Source organism: Schistocerca nitens, chromosome 4 (assembly GCF_023898315.1).
Source record: "Schistocerca nitens isolate TAMUIC-IGC-003100 chromosome 4, iqSchNite1.1, whole genome shotgun sequence".
Lineage (NCBI taxonomy): Eukaryota > Metazoa > Arthropoda > Insecta > Orthoptera > Acrididae > Schistocerca > Schistocerca nitens.
The window spans coordinates 143,909,845-143,926,036 of NC_064617.1; positions in this window are offsets into that span (position 1 = coordinate 143,909,845).

Here is a 16,192-nt window from a genome sequence, read left to right on the forward strand (position 1 = left end):
TAATAATTCCAATCCCAAAGAAAGCAGGCGTTGACAGATGTGAAAATTACCGAACTATCAGTTTCATAAGTCACGGCTGCAAAATACTAAAGCGAATTCTTTACAGACGAATGGAAAAACTTGTAGAAGCCAAAACGGAGAACAGTTTGGATTCCGTAGAAATATGGGAACACGTGAGGCAACACTGACTCTACGACTTATTTTAGAAGCTAGATTAAGAAAAGGCAAACCTACATTTCTAGCATTTGTAGACTTAGAGAAAGCTTTTGACAATGTTGACTGGAATACTCTTTCAAATTCTGTAGGTGTCAGGGGTAAAATAGAGGGAGCGAAAGGCTATTTACAATTTGTACAGAAACCAGATGGCAGTTATGAGTCGAGGGGTATGAAAGGGAAGCAGTGGTTGGGAAGGGAGTGAGACAGGGTTGTAGCCTCTCCCCGATGTTGTTCAATCTGTATATTGAGCAAGCAGTAAAGGAAACAAAAGAAAAATTCAGAGTAGGTATTAAAATCCATGGGGAAGAAATAAAAACTTTAAGGTTCGCCGATGACATTGTAATTCTGTCGGAGAGTCCAAAGGACTTGGAAGAGCAGTTGAACGGAATAGACAGTGTCTTGAAAGGAGGATATAAGATGAACATCAACAAAAGCAAAACGAGGATAATGGAATGTAGTCGAATTAAGTCGGGTAATGCTGAGGGCATTAGATTGGGAAATGAGACACTTAAAGTAGTACAGGAGTTTTGATATTTGGGGAGCAAAATAACTGATGATGGTCGAAGTAGAGAGGACCTAAAAAGTAGACTGGCAATGGCAAGGAAAGCGTTTCTGAAGAAAAATTTGTTAATATCAAGCATAGATTTAAGTGTCATGAATTCGTTTCTGAAAGTATTTGTATAGAAGTGCCATGTATAGCCATGTATAGAAGTGAAACATGGACGATAAACAGTTTGGACAAGAAGAGAATAGAAGCTTTCGAAATGTGGTGCTACAGAAGAATGCTGAAGATTAGATGGGTAGATCACATAACTAATGAGGAGGTATTGAATAGAATTGGGGAGAAGAGGAGTTTGTGGCACAACTTGACTAGAAGAAGGGATCGGTTGGTAGGACATGTTCTGAGGCATCAAGGGATCACGAATTTAGTATTGGAGGGCAGCGTGGAGGGCAAAAATCGTAGAGGGAGAAAAAGAGATGAATACACTAAGCAGATTCAGAAGGATGTAGGCTGCAGTACGTACTGGGAGATGAAGAAGCTTGCACAGGATAGAGTAGCATGCAGAGCTGCATCAAACCAGTCTCAGGACTGAAGACGACGACGACAACAACAACAGACTCAAAACTAACAACAAATGTGAACAAATCTCACCCCTCGTTTAATTCCGTGCAGTGAAGCTGCGTACACAAATCGATACTCCATACAACAATAAATTATTCCCCCAAAATATTCTCAGATAAGTAGCTAAACATACATCTGTCTTCATAGGTAAGCACTATTAATTTTAATTTTGCAAATTTCTCCGACATCCATACACCAGAATTCATTGACCATAACCCATAATTTGAAAATTAAAACAAACATAGAACCATCCAAAAACCTAAGCCTGACTCATACACACACGTAAATAAATCCCTTATATACCCCGAAAAACCTAATTTATGTGCATACTATCCGTTGATTTAGGACTTGAAACCATTCACCAAGTAATCGATTTCTCCACCCAAATGTGCATCTAAACTATCTCTTTGTAATTGCACAGACTTTGTGCAAAAAAAAAAACAAAAACAAAAAACAAAAAAAGCCTTATGCGACGAAACAACAAACAAGCTACAATAAATTCTGAAATTAAACATTACAAATTACCCCTCCAAATCTTATAATCTAAACATAGATATACTTATTTCTTAACCTACTTTCCCCTTCTCAATGTACAGTCTCAATTCTGACACATTTGTTAATCCTAGTTTTCCTGAAACAGGGTATTCGAGTCGGTAGACATTAGGGTGCTGACATTCTGCCACTACAAATAGCCTATAGTACAGCTCAAACATTTTTTTTCATCTCTCTACCCATTTCGCTGGACCTTTTTTTCGTACGTACCATGACTCTGTCTCCTATTTTGTATTTAATTGGATTGTTCCGTCCATCATGCTGATTCTTCCTTTCCGCTGCCAACTTCTCCACACGAAATTTTACCGCCTCCTTTCTCTCAGCGGCCGGCTCAGCCTGGCGCTGCGGGAACTCCACAATTTCCGTTAATAGAAAATTCGGTTTGACTCCCATCATCACCTCCAAAGGCGAATATCCAGTTGCGTAACTTTTCACACCGTTTAGAACTTCCTCAAATGAACGTACGTATTCCACCCACTTTGAGTGTCCGTCACGCGCTTAAGTCCGACACAGTCGTCAAACATCTCGCATATACCGCTCGCAATGGTTACTCGGAGGGTGTTTTATACCCTGGTCGTTCGTAAATTGAGATCCGTTGTCAGATAACAGCCTCGTTTGATTACGTTTTTAAAGAAATCATTTTCTAAGTTGGCTATCAGTCTCTTGCTTTTAGCTTTCCGTATCGGATAAAGTTTAATAAATTTTGAAAAGAGGTCCACAACAACAAATATGTACTTCATACCGCCACGTCCTGTGGGCAATGGGCCAAAATTGTCAACCGCCAGTAACTCTCCTACCTCTGTCGGTATTATACTTTGCATTTCCCCTTCTTGAGTTGTAGTGCAATATTTTACTCGCTGACATCGATCACAGGCAGCCAGCTGTGGGCGTACTCGTCTGCCGAGGTTTTTAATGTGGATGTATTACTCTAAAAGTTCCGTGCACTTCTGGGTCCTGTAATGACCGTGACTTACATGGACGTAATCTATCAGCTGTTCCACATGTTTGAGAAGCACAGTTTCCAATGATCGTCTTCTCGTCTCTTCTGAGAAACAGCACACCATTGTGGATCTTGAAACAGCGGGGTATTTTTTCGTAGCCCTTGCTTTCAAAGTTGATTTTGATGTTCTTCAGTTCAGGGTCATCAGTTTTCGCTCTCTGCATATCCCTGCAGACCGCACGAATTCCCTTTTTCCCCGGTACTCCTTTCATTTACAGCAGCTGAAATTCGTTCTTTGTCTCCTCCCCTCCATTGTCTTCCTCTCCAACGGGCAGCCGCGACAGGGCATCGGCAATACAGTTTTTGGTCCCTTCAATGTAGCGTTTCTGGTAACTAAATTGCTGCAGAAACATTGCCCAGAGCATCAAACGATCGTTTAGTAATCTACAGTCTTGCAGCAAGCTAAGGGCCTTATGATCGGATAGCACTGTTATCTCTCTACCTTCCAAATACACACGGAACTTTTTGAATCTATACACGACTGCAAGCAGCTTCTTCTATGATATACTGCATCCGCGTATGGGTTTGTTGAGTATGCGGCTGGCGAAAGCCACACTCCAATGTTTTATCTTCCCGTCGTTTTGTTTGTTTTGGAAGATTTCGCAGGCTATCCCATAACCTGAACTGTCCGACGACAAACAGAACGAAAGTGTCATATCGGAATAATATAGCATCTTGCTCGCACACAGTTCATCCTTCATGTTCTGAAATTCTTTTTCATATTCCTCGGTCCAGGATGAGTTTTTCTTTAATAATTTACATAAATTTTGGTTATTAATTCCTCTATCCCCCAAGATTTTTCGATAAAACACACATAATCCGAAGTATGATTTTCATTGCTTTCTGTTGGTTGGCCTTTTAGAATCCGTGATTGATTTTAGTTTATGGGTACCCAGTAAAATTCCCGCAGATGTAAGAGTGTCCTAGAAACTGAATTTCCCCTCGGACAAATTCGCATTTGGGAATCTTTAACGTCATCCCTCCTCGTCGTAAGGCCACAAGAACTTCCTCCAGCAAATTGCATGCAGTGTTCGTACCAGGATTCTGTCGCTATTAAGATGTCGTCCAAATGGTTCAAATGGCTCTGAGCACTATGGGACTCAACTGCTGTGGTCATCAGTCCCCTAGAACTTAGAACTACTTAAACCTAACTAACCTAAGGACAGCACACAACACCCAGCCATCACGAGGCAGAGAAAATCCCTGACCCCGCCGGGAATCGAACCCGGGAACCCGGGCGTGGGAAGCGAGAACGCTACCGCACGACCACGAGATGCGGGCTAAGATGTCGTCCACATACTCACTAAGAGTTCTCCTAAGACATGGTTTAGCGCTCTCACAAATACTGCCACTGAAATCGTGAGGCCGAACAGTATAACCTTCAACCGGTAGCTGCGTCCTTCGAGTAAGAAAGCTGTGTAAATTCTGCTTTCTTCTGCCAGTAGGATTTGCCAAAATCCTGATATAAGGTCAACACTAGACATCAATTTTATGTTCCTGAAGTTTTGCACTAGTTCCTCCATATTACTAGGCTGGTCGAGTTCTCTCACAATTACCTTATTTATCTTACGCGTATCTAACACCATTCTAACCGATTTGTCTTTTTTCTTTACAATTACAGTGGAATTACAATAATCGCTCCTACACTGCTCTATAATATCCCGTTCTAGCATTTGCCTTAACTAATTCCCTTTACCCTATGTACAAAACCATTCGATACTGCCGACACATTACTTCCAGAACCGAGCAGTGTGTCTACTTTCTCGTCATTTACTTCAATTTCAATGATAGGCTGAACATTAATCATTTCTTTTCGCTATAAACACTGTTTCATCAATGAATCATTCTCTATGTCCTGTCGCTTCTCTTCCATCTTTAGAGAACACATATCCTGTTCGATCTACCTCCCCCCCCCCCCCCCCCCCAAATTTCGTATTCATCCCAAAATAATTCAACTTCTCTAGAGTCCACAAATGAGGCAATAACGATCGTAATGTTCTACCATACCATTGCCAGTCACTTACAGGAAAATCACATTCGTCCTTAAGATACCATTCTGTCCAAATAACAGTTTCTATATTAGTCAAAATCACTGTGTTCTCCCTTAAAATTATCGACATTAGTAGCTACAACATCATTATTATGAAATAAAGCATTACTTTTTACTTCCACATCATTACAAGCACCTTCATAAACAGCACTTTCAACAGCCTAGCCTCTGATACGTCGTACTACTCGGTACATAAAACCTCATTTACCTCCGTCGACAAATCAATATAAGAACCGTTCATAGTTTCACCATCCTCTACCGTTACATCACCTAAATTGTAGCTACAGCGTCGTGCAATTTCAGAATCAACAGTACCATCAAATTCCACTGCGCTTTGATACAAACCTGAGCGTAATACCTTTTCCTCTCCTACACGCTTCTGCGCCTCATTAATTTCAGATCTCACATAAAATTCAGATCCACATTTATTCTCAAACAAACATACAAGATCCACCGATCTATCCAGACTTTTGGGTTCACCTCCATTAGTAGAAAGATACTCACAGATTTCTTCCTCTGAAGTATCAATACCAGCAGCTTCAACTTTCGTAACTTCAGCACATAAAACATTACTACCTTCCTTCAAAAATAATTCACCAATATCCGCCGAGACACACACAGATTCATCAACAGCAAATCAATGAAATAAAAAGCGAGTTGAATTGGTTCAAATGGTTCAAATGGTTCAAATGGCTCTGAGCACTATGGGACTCAACTGCTGTGGTCATCAGTCCCCAGAACTTAGAACTACTTAAACCTAACTAACCTAAGGACATCACACACACCCATGCCCGAGGCAGGATTCGAACCTGCGACCGTAGCAGCAGCGTGGCTCCGGACTGGAGCGCCTAGAACCGCACGGCCACCGCGGCCGGCCGAGTTGAATTCTTTAGCTGCACATCAGACCTCTACAGACTATTGCTAATCCGTCCTTATTAATCTCCTTAACAACCTTCGCCGTCAGAATATCACCTGAAACATCATCACCTTTATCACTATAATCGTTACCGCTGGTTAGAACCTCCTTAGAATTTTCCAAACCATCTAACTCCACCAAATTCAGCTCCACCTTAGCCTCCTTGTCGCACATAGAATCTTTCATTGCATTAACATTCACACAGTCTTTCGTCTCACATTCATAAAACAAATCATTTAGCCCTCAATCGTTGTCATCGCCTTTATCGTTATCTTTCATTATCTTAGGATTACTCCTTTTACGTACAATCTGATTTGAAAGTTAACCTATTTGATTCTCATCTCTTACTAATTTCTGCCGATTTATTGACACCTGTCACATTTCCGTTTACTCGCGTCCTATTCATCGCCGGTTTATTTTGCCATGTCTGGACCTGGGATGCGGCGAAACTTAGTTTCTCGATCTTCCATCATGCTGGTTCATTCACCAGGTGCCGTTGCCTCAAATCTACGTTCTTTGTGTCCTGTTACCTTTCCCCTTATCAAAACTGTTGTTTGCGTTCCGTTGTTAACTTCCCGGATGCCTTTCGTAGTAGTTAATCGGACTGTAGTTATGATTTCCACTCCTAAAACTATTTGTCTGCTTACTTTGCGGTTTAAATTTCAACGCCCGCTCTAATTTTTCTACAAAGCAAAAATTAGTCTATTGAGCTGCTAGGACTGTGCACTAGATCCCACTGCAAATTTTCCGGCAACCGCCTTTTGAGCGTCGTAATTTCAGTAAGCACTCCAAATGGACGTTTCACATGCATTAATCTCGCATGTTCACGTTTACAAAATTCTCGCCTGGACTCGTTCCCGTATTTAAATGTTGGCCCGTTCAGAAACTCATTTTGGAGTCGCGTTTGCTTCGCTTCACTACAGAACTCGTTCAGGAAACTGCTTTCAAATATTTCGTATGTAGCGAACGTATCACTGTGTATATTTGCCCACGATTGCAACTCTCCTTCCAAATGTCTTTTCACGAATCTTGTCTTCGCCTCGTCGGACATTCCCCTTATAAAACCATCCCTACATGCTGCTAGAAAATATACTGGGCGATAGTTCCCGTCGTCTCCAAAACATTTGACCATTCTGAGTTTATCCACGGACCACTGATCACTGTAGAGGTTTGATGTGCACCTAAAGAATTCAACCCGCTTTTTATTTCATTGATTTGCTTTTTAAATTCACCATTTTAAATTTCAATGCCAGATTCTACTTGTTTCTTAATCTACTTCTTTCTCCCCTTTACCTATTCGAACGGATAAATTGCTAATAGCCTCTGTCGTCTGAGACATTACAGCATCTTGCCTGCTCGTACAATTTCTTGCGTTCCCTTCCAGATCTGCCAGCAACTTCTCCACCTTATCAGTGAAATTTTTCTCCGCTTGATCTACCTTATCAAGTATCCAACTTTATCAGAAATTTTGCCCATTTCATACCGAATGGTTTCTAATTTTCCGTCTATCAATTCCTCGATTCCACTAATAATTTTACTTGCTTCGTCTTTCACAACCGAAGCTATTGCAGATTGAACCGAATCAATTTTTAAATTTACGTGACCCGTAGCAGTTTTAACAGAATCTGTTTTTGATCCCAATCCTCTTATCATTTGCATTAATTGCGACATCATGTCTCCCCCAGATTCATCTCCCTTGCCTGATTTCGGACTATGTGCCGTACTAAATTCACCGCCGATCACGCTCTCCCGCTCCGACTTTGGGCTAAGCGGCTCGCTAGCATTATCGGACCCACACAAACTGGCCGACTGCTAAATATTAGCGACGTCTATTATTGGCGATTGAACTACAGAATCATACATAATCTTGCTGCCAGCTCAGGTACTTAGCTTTGTCGTGCTGGATTCTTCTGCCATGGTATTGCTGCCGATGTTGTAGTTGAAACCGACGCTGAAGACCTCGTAGCCCTTGCTGTGGTACTGCAACCGATGCTGCGCGATGAATCGCCGTTGAAGATGCCGCTGCTGGCTGGAACGTGTTCTCGATGTCGCCTCCTCTTTCGTGTTACTTTCTTATCACTCCTAACCACTGCCAAAAATTCGGTGCACACAACTGTTGGAAAATTCGTAGCTCAGAGCCCCCACGCAAACTGCCCAAACTGTCACAGACTTGCGACCTAGGTCACAGAATGTCGTTAACTGTGATAACTACATTTGTAATTTCACAACTATTAAAGAAAACTAATATTCAGTTCTGAACCGATCTCACATTTAACTTTTTCGAGAGGTTGTGCATATCGAAGTTCAGATAAAATACTTTGTAGAATTCAAATCCAATTCTAAACTTTCCAGAGTTCATATTCCGCAACTAACACTTTTCAAAATCCAATCCTGTTCCAACACTTTGCAAGATTCTTATCCCTACAATCCAAATTCCTATCCCGGACGAGACCCCAATTGCGAGCTAACATCCCAAAGATGCTCGGGCGCACATGTAGTTCCTCTTCGTCGAAATGTCTTGGATCAATCTCGTCCAGGGGTTGAGCCGCACGTGTCGTATTACACGACCTAAATTAGACACTTGTGACCCTTTGGTTAAATTGTCTGGATGATGGCAAGTTTGCGAAATTGTATTAAACATACAACGTTAATGTAACATAACAACAGTAATAACAATATCGGAAGGTAAATTAACGACCCATTAATGATTTAGTCCACACAGTTGCGATTTGGTTAGAATAATATTTATTCAGAAAGCAAAGTAATAGCGAAAGTGGTCGTATTTCGAATTACTGTTACACTCGAGCGCATATCCATTTGACACAGTTCGATCATTCACAATCTCATCGCGAATTGCAAGTCCAATGCGAATACAAAAAGTTGACACCAGGTGCGCGGCTGCTCACCGCTCGGAATCTTATGTGATACCACACAACGCGAAATTTGCTAAGTCGTTTCACTTCCTAGCTAAGGATGGACCGTCCGCTTTCGTGTCTCCACCGCGTTTCCCGCGCGCCGAATTTCCTCGCTCAACTGACTAGGGCAGTTCCCTTTCCTGAAGTCGTCCGTCTCATTGGATGTAGCTTATGCTACATTATTTTGCATTTTAACATATTTAAATAATCAAAGCTTGACCACTATCACGTTATAAATACAGTAACAATAATATCCATTACATAATAGACGTTAAATTCTTTTACATAAAACCAATACAGTCTCCTTCTCAGCTTTGAATTCCACGGCCAGTAGCCTTGCACCAATGTGCTTTTTGGTAAATAAATAAAGAACAAAAGTAACTATTATGCACTAAACTTTACAACAAATATTCTATTACCTAATGATTGAATAAGGTGTCATGTTGTCATCGTTCAAGGTGTTTTGAGGGAGGAAATGATGATCTGATGCTTAACTGAAAATACTGATAATTTAAATTTACTATAATGAATCAATCAAAACGACAGTCGCAATCGCCTTATTTTGTCGCCAACCGGTTTCAAACCGCGATAGGGTCATCTTCATGGCAATTTACGCCATTTGGTCACTCGCTGGAGTTGTCACACTGCCTGTGCGACGAAATGGTGTAAATTGCCCTGGAGATGACCCCATCGCGAGTTGAAACCGGTTGGCGACAAAATAAATAACACGATTGTGACTGTCATTTTGATTGATTTATTATAAGTAAATCAATCGCTGCTATCTCCACGCAACTATGTTTAAATTTACTATATCTATTAAACAAACAAAGTTACGGAGTTGGTATTTACAACATTTGTCGTTTTAATGATGCGCTTTTATATGAAATGTCGATCGTTAACATCGACCAAAGCGGTCAGATTATAGCATTCAGGTCTTTGTTGCGAAACTTGTTAATTTCATTTTAACAGTATATCCTAAACTATTACAGATATGATCAATATTAAAGTTTTATTGTGATCATCATGAAAATTAATGAAGGGTGGTATACTAAAATTACAGTGGCTTCATTCTCTGAATTACTACGGAATTAAATAATTCTCATAAATGTTTCCCTTTATGGCCAATCCGATGTCCGCCACATTTAAGACTGCTACGTCTCCCTGGCCACAGTCAGCTCCTACGGGGTTTCCCTAAGATTTAGGTTCTTCTCTGTCTCACTTGCACACTACTGCGCTTAGGCCCCATTCAGCACAATACACGCCTGTGAATTTCCCCATCTCGTGGTGAACCTGCGCTCTTTGTGGCACACGATCCTGGACGATAGGGTTCGTTTCGCAATTTCTGATGGCTGACTCTTTCAGCCATATACTTAAATGAGAGCGAAATGCTAGTTAACTCACAGTCTGGAGGTCAGCGCGGCGTGGTAGCGGAGGGCAGCATCGCACTTCGACCAGCAGAGCACTGAAACGGTGGCAACTGGAGACAGGCAGTAGGTGGTAGTCTGGGCTGCTGGCCTGCTGGCCTGCTTCTGTAGCTCAGCCGAAAACGCACCAGAGTACGTGTTGTGTACATAGTTCCGCGTAGTCAGCGCGTACACAACTTTCCCACTAGAGCGCGCCCCGCTAAGCACAACAGCGCAGGCGCAGCGCTCGTCCGTCTCCGCACTACGAGATGACGCTGTCTTAGAGACGGACCAAATTCTGCTTCCGCCGATCCGCGTATTAATATGTAACGCAGCCAATGAGATTGCTGCTAACGTAGAACCTTTTCTCCTCGCTGATCACTCTCGCGCAGTGATACCTGAACGCGCGAGGTATTATAACGAGTGTACAGACCTCCGATCAGTCAGTCTGCATTTGTCTGCACCAGTCTGTAGTCCAGTTTCAGTCTGTGCCTAACAAGATTACCATATTCCTGTACATAGCCATGAAGATAAATGAATAGACACTTTGTCAAGTATCAGAGATGTGTGAGAATAAGATTAACGTACCAAGACCAATGGAACTTCAGATTGTCAGTTGTAAACAGCATCCAGAATCAAGTTACGTTATGTCTGTGCTTTTTATTATTTTAATATACGTGTGTGAAAATTAATCAAGTTCTGTTTAAAGTTGGTCACCGACAATCTGCTACTCTAAGCGTGCAAGTGGCATTTCTATCGTCTGACCTAATGGCAGAAGATTAACACGCCACGATAAGACCACGAGACATATTGCAGACACTCGCCTACTTCGTTAGAGCGACAAGTCAAATAATCTGATGGTGTGTAGCGAAGGTCTTACAGTAGGCACACCACAGTAGGCAAAGTGTGGCCTCTGGCAAGGCTGACGACAGTAGCATGTTCCTGCTCTTTGGGACAACGTACGTCTACACAGGGCAGTGCTGGTTGGTCAACTAGAGGTTCCAGACTCGAACCTATGGTCCACCAGGGAGGTATCCGTCGGTACCCTGTGAGTGGTCCGACAGTGCGAAGGCGCCATGTAGACTGTATTCAGACTCAACTAAGGCATAGGCCCCCAGCTATTGGGAGCAAAGTCTGATGGAAGCAACTGGATGCTGCCTAACTGCAAGTGGACTTCTTCTCGTGACCAACAGCTGGTGGTGCATGCATAACTAGGCATATTGTGTACAACTGAACACAACCGAGACTCAGGTGGTGTACACATAAGCTGACTTGGCTAGCATTTCTGAAAACAGTAGCACTCCTGACCTGTAAGTCACAACAGACTGGTGCAGCCAGAGATACAAATTGGGATATTTCTTGTCTTGTCAGCTCCAGCAGAAGTCCTGTGGAAGATATGAGGCGTCACGTTTCCGGCTTCCGGAGACGTTGGTGGGCGTCTTCTACTCTGTCAGAGTACTGAATATGTTTTCTTGCATACTGAGTACACGCTCTTACGTCGCGGCACCTATCGTATCGAGCTGACGTGCACTTCCCTCCCCATGACGCCATTCCACTGAACTGGGCCGGCCACGGTGGCCGAGCAGTTCTAGGCGCTCAGTCCAGAACCGCGCGACTGCTACGGTGGCAGGTTCGAATCCTGCCTCGGGCATGGATGTGTGTGATGTTCTTAGGTTAGTTAGGTTTAAGTAGTTCTAAGTTCTAGGGGACTGATGACCTCAGATGTTGTCCCATAGTACTCAGAGCCATTTGAACCACTGAATTGGCACAGAAACCGTTCATGCTGTGCTGCAGGCTGAACTGGTTTGTGCAGAACACCTGTAACAAAATGTTCAAATGTGTGTGAAATCTTATGGTACTTAACTGCTAAGGTCATCAGTCCCTAAGCTTACACACTAGTTAACCTAAATTATCCTAAGGACAAACACAGGCCGGGCCGAATGGCCGAGCGGTTCTAGGCACTACAGTTTGGAACCGCGCGACCGCTACGGTCGCAGGTTCCAATCCTGCCTCGGGCATGGATGTGTGTGATGTTCTTAGGTTAGTTAGGTTTAAGTAGTTCTGTTCTAGGGGATTGATAACCTCAGAAGTCCCATAGCGTTCAGAGCCATTTGAACCATTTCTTGACAAACACACATACCCATGTCCGATGGAGGACTCGAACCTCCACCGGGACCAGCCGCACAGTCCATGAGTGCAGCGCCTAAGACCGCTCGGCTAATCCCGCGTGGCCAACCTGTAACAACAATGTTTTGTCTCGAACCATCAGCTACCTACTGAGTTGGTAGCTTATGGTTGCAGACAAAGGATCGTTGTTACAACTACTGTGAGTTGTCGCTAATCTTTGTTACAATCGGTTACCTCTGGCTGTTACCTAATCTTGTCTGGCACTATGACGAGGCTCTACAATTACTCTGTGCAAGCGAGTCACCTTCTAAAAGCAAATGCTGTCAGTAGTAGGGGCTTTACTTCTTGCTCTTTTTTCCGCCAATTGTATTTTGTGAATACAATAGCCCACAAGAGCTGCCGTGTCCCATTCTTCACGACTGTAGACACAATGCTCTCTATTGACGCATGCAGAGATTTCGGGTTTACTGTTGCTTCCATTAGATACGTGTCTTTAAGCAACACTAGATATGTTCAAAAGAATATTAGGAACGACTTTTCTTTCGATGAAAAGAGCAAACTATGCTTACCATGAGTGTAGTACAAAATTTTTCTTGAGCAGTTACCACAAATGTTTTTCAGCCATGATACGAGGTGCGGCTAGAAAGAAACCGGACTGATGCTGGAAAAAACATTTATTTACAATTATTTACAATTATTTACAATTTCATGTTATCTCCTTCAATGTACTCTCCTCCTCGGTCTCTACACCGCTCCATACGAATTTTCCACTGTTCATAGCAATGCTGCAGATCATTTTCGGTAAGTCCATACATTACTTCCGTCGCTTTTTCTTTTACTGCTTCAGCAGTCTCAAATCTAGTTCCTTTCAAAGCTGACGTGACTTTAGGGGAAAGAAAAAAGTCACAGGGGGCCAAATCAGGTGAGTATGGTGGATGATCTAAGATGGGAATGTTGTGTTTTGCCAAAAACGTCTTCACTGACAACGCACTGTGAGCTGGGGCATTGTCTTGGTGAAGGATCCATGACTTTTTTCTCCACAAATCGTTCCGTTTTCTCCGTACTCGCTCACGTAGGGTAGCCAGGACGCTAATGTAGTAATGCTGATTCACTGTCGTGGAGAACCAGGAGTTTTCCAATGCATCGATTGGCGTTTAGTAAAAAACCACGATTCATCGCAAGTAATAACATTTTGTAAGAAGGTGGGATCACTTTCAATGTTTTCCAGGATGTCAGAACAAATCATTCTTAGGCGTTGCTTCTGTTCAATTGTGAGACACTTTGGAACCATTTTTGAACACACTTTGTTCATGTTGAAACTTTCATGAAGAATCTGCCTAACACTTTCCTTGTCAACTCCTGTTAACTCAGACACTGCTCTGATTGTTAAACGGCGATCTTGTCGAACAAGTGTACCGATTTTTTCAATGTTTGCATCAGTTTTTGCTGACAATGGTCTGCCAGTGCGAGTGTCATCACTGGTGTCTTCGCGGCCATCTTTAAATCGTTTAAACCACTCAAACACTTGTGTTCGCGATAAACAATCATCGCCGTACACTTGTTGTAACATTACAAACGTTTCACTTGCAGATTGTCCTAGTTTGAAACAAAATTTGATGTTAACACGCTGTTCTTTCTGTACATTCAACATTTTCAGACGCACAGACAAAACGTCAACTCCTTAAAACAGACGCCAGGGGCAGACTGAGTGCAGGAGGCAGACGAAACTCGAGCAGTAGGCGGAGCGAGAGTCACGTGACAGGCCACGCGACTTTCAGCCTTATTGCATTCGTTTTATTGTTTCACCAGTACTAGTCCGGTTTTTTTCTAGCCACACCTCGTACATCATACGTAAAATAAGTGTCACTAAATAAAACGTTTACGTCATGGTTACAGTGACCTCCCTCTATGTCTAGTGATGTATTGCGTGGTACAGAGTCCATTATATTTCATCATGATTCCCCTAATGATTACGATTTCAAAACCGTTTACCTGTGTGAAGAATGCTACTGACCCGACACCTTCGCCCGATTTGGTGGCCAGCCCGCCTTCTGCGGCACTTGGAACATCCAGGATATTTTGCGCTCCACCGCGGTCAAGAGTCTTTCTGGGCACGCCACAGGCGTGCACAGGCTTGACTGTGGGTGTGGAGAAGTCTACATCGGTGAAACTGGCAGGTCTGCTTGCAGAGCGAGCCCTACTTATGAACTGGCATGATAAAAATTCTGTTTTGGTTATTTTCCAGACCTCAGCCCAGTTTTAAGGTGGTTGCACCATTTCTCTGCAGTGTATATTTTATCACTCCGTGTTACGTAGCTGGGCTCTGATTTACTACCCTTTTCAAGAAACTGTGTGTCAGATGTACAGGGTGTCCGAAAAGTCTTTCCCTGATTACATAAACTGATAATTCACGCTAGAAGTAAGATACAAATATGAAACTGGTGTCTAATTGTTTACAAAGTTTTTTCACACATCACTACCCCACTGACAAAAAAGGTCGCTTCGTCGGAAAAGGCAATTCGTCTGAGATAACCATCGTCGTCCTCAATACGTGATAGCGTTTCAACCGCAAAGTCATATCGACGTGTACTGTCATTGGGCAACAAGGCCTGAACGATCTGCACTTTGTATACACGAAACAATAAACGTTTGTGTAAAATGTCATGGAGAGAGCTTTTTGGCATCTGTAATTCACGTGAGGCCCTGCGCACCGATTTCTTCGGACTTCGTAGAAAAGACTGCCTTACAGGTTCCACCCTGTCTGATGTGGTTCTTGAACGACCAGACCTCGGAAGGTCGGCAACCGATCCTGTGTTCTTGAACTCCTCATACCAGGCTTTAATGCTCTTGACATCAGGTGGATTCCTTCCAAATGTTGCCTGGAAGTACCTCTCCACTGTGGTTGGTGATCGTGTCTCATGGTACCACAGGACACACTGTGCCTTCTCCTGACTGTTTAACACGGCTTCATGCCCACCTCATCTACTATTTACGTACTGCGAACCTAAAACAGAAAAAAAACTTTGATAGTTGTAAACAATTCGACACAAGTTTCATATTTGTATCTTACTTCTAGCCTGAGTTATCAATTTATGTAATCAGGGAAAGTCTTTTCGGACACCCTGTATTTTTCCAGTGTTAACAGATGCCATGTGGCTTTCAGGGGAGACAGCAGTTTTAAGGATACCCGCCAGATTTGTAGAGTTTACTTTTATTATTTTGACAATATTGTGTTCTTCCAAGGCCTTGCACTTGGCTTCTACATCGGTCATGCCAGTTCCACCTTTCTCGCAGGGTAAGGTTAATGTCTTGTATTTGACCTTGAGGGTATTTCCTCGCACGAAGTATCCTAGAGCTGACATGAGACTTTTAACTATTGTTGACTGGACTGGCAATACGTATACGACATAGAAAACTTTGGATAAGACACAGCCGTTTACCAGTTTTGTCTTTTGAAGCATGTTTAGACTAAGAATTGAATGCGCTTAGGCGCTGTCTCTAATTTGAACGCCAGTTGCTTGCCGCCATATCTAGTCGGTTTCATGTAAGGTCGGCCCTTGGACTTTGGATATTCGCCGCTACAGGGGGCCACTGTTGTTCGTGTAACTGTAGAGAACTACCAAGGTTTATTGTCTGAGGATTATTATTGTTGATAACGGCTCCAGTAGCTCGGAAATAAGTTTCAAGTATTTCTTAAGACATCATAGTCGCCGTTGACTGTTTAAAATATTTGTGACTATTGCAATTTCAGCCTTATGGCCATATTCAAGTAACACTGCAAAGTTACATTCTGTCAGAATATAAAACTATCTGACATGAGTACATGTAGTCAACAAAGTGCAGCCTTCTGACTGTCAGAGTCCCACAGGAACTGATGAGTGTTATTTGAA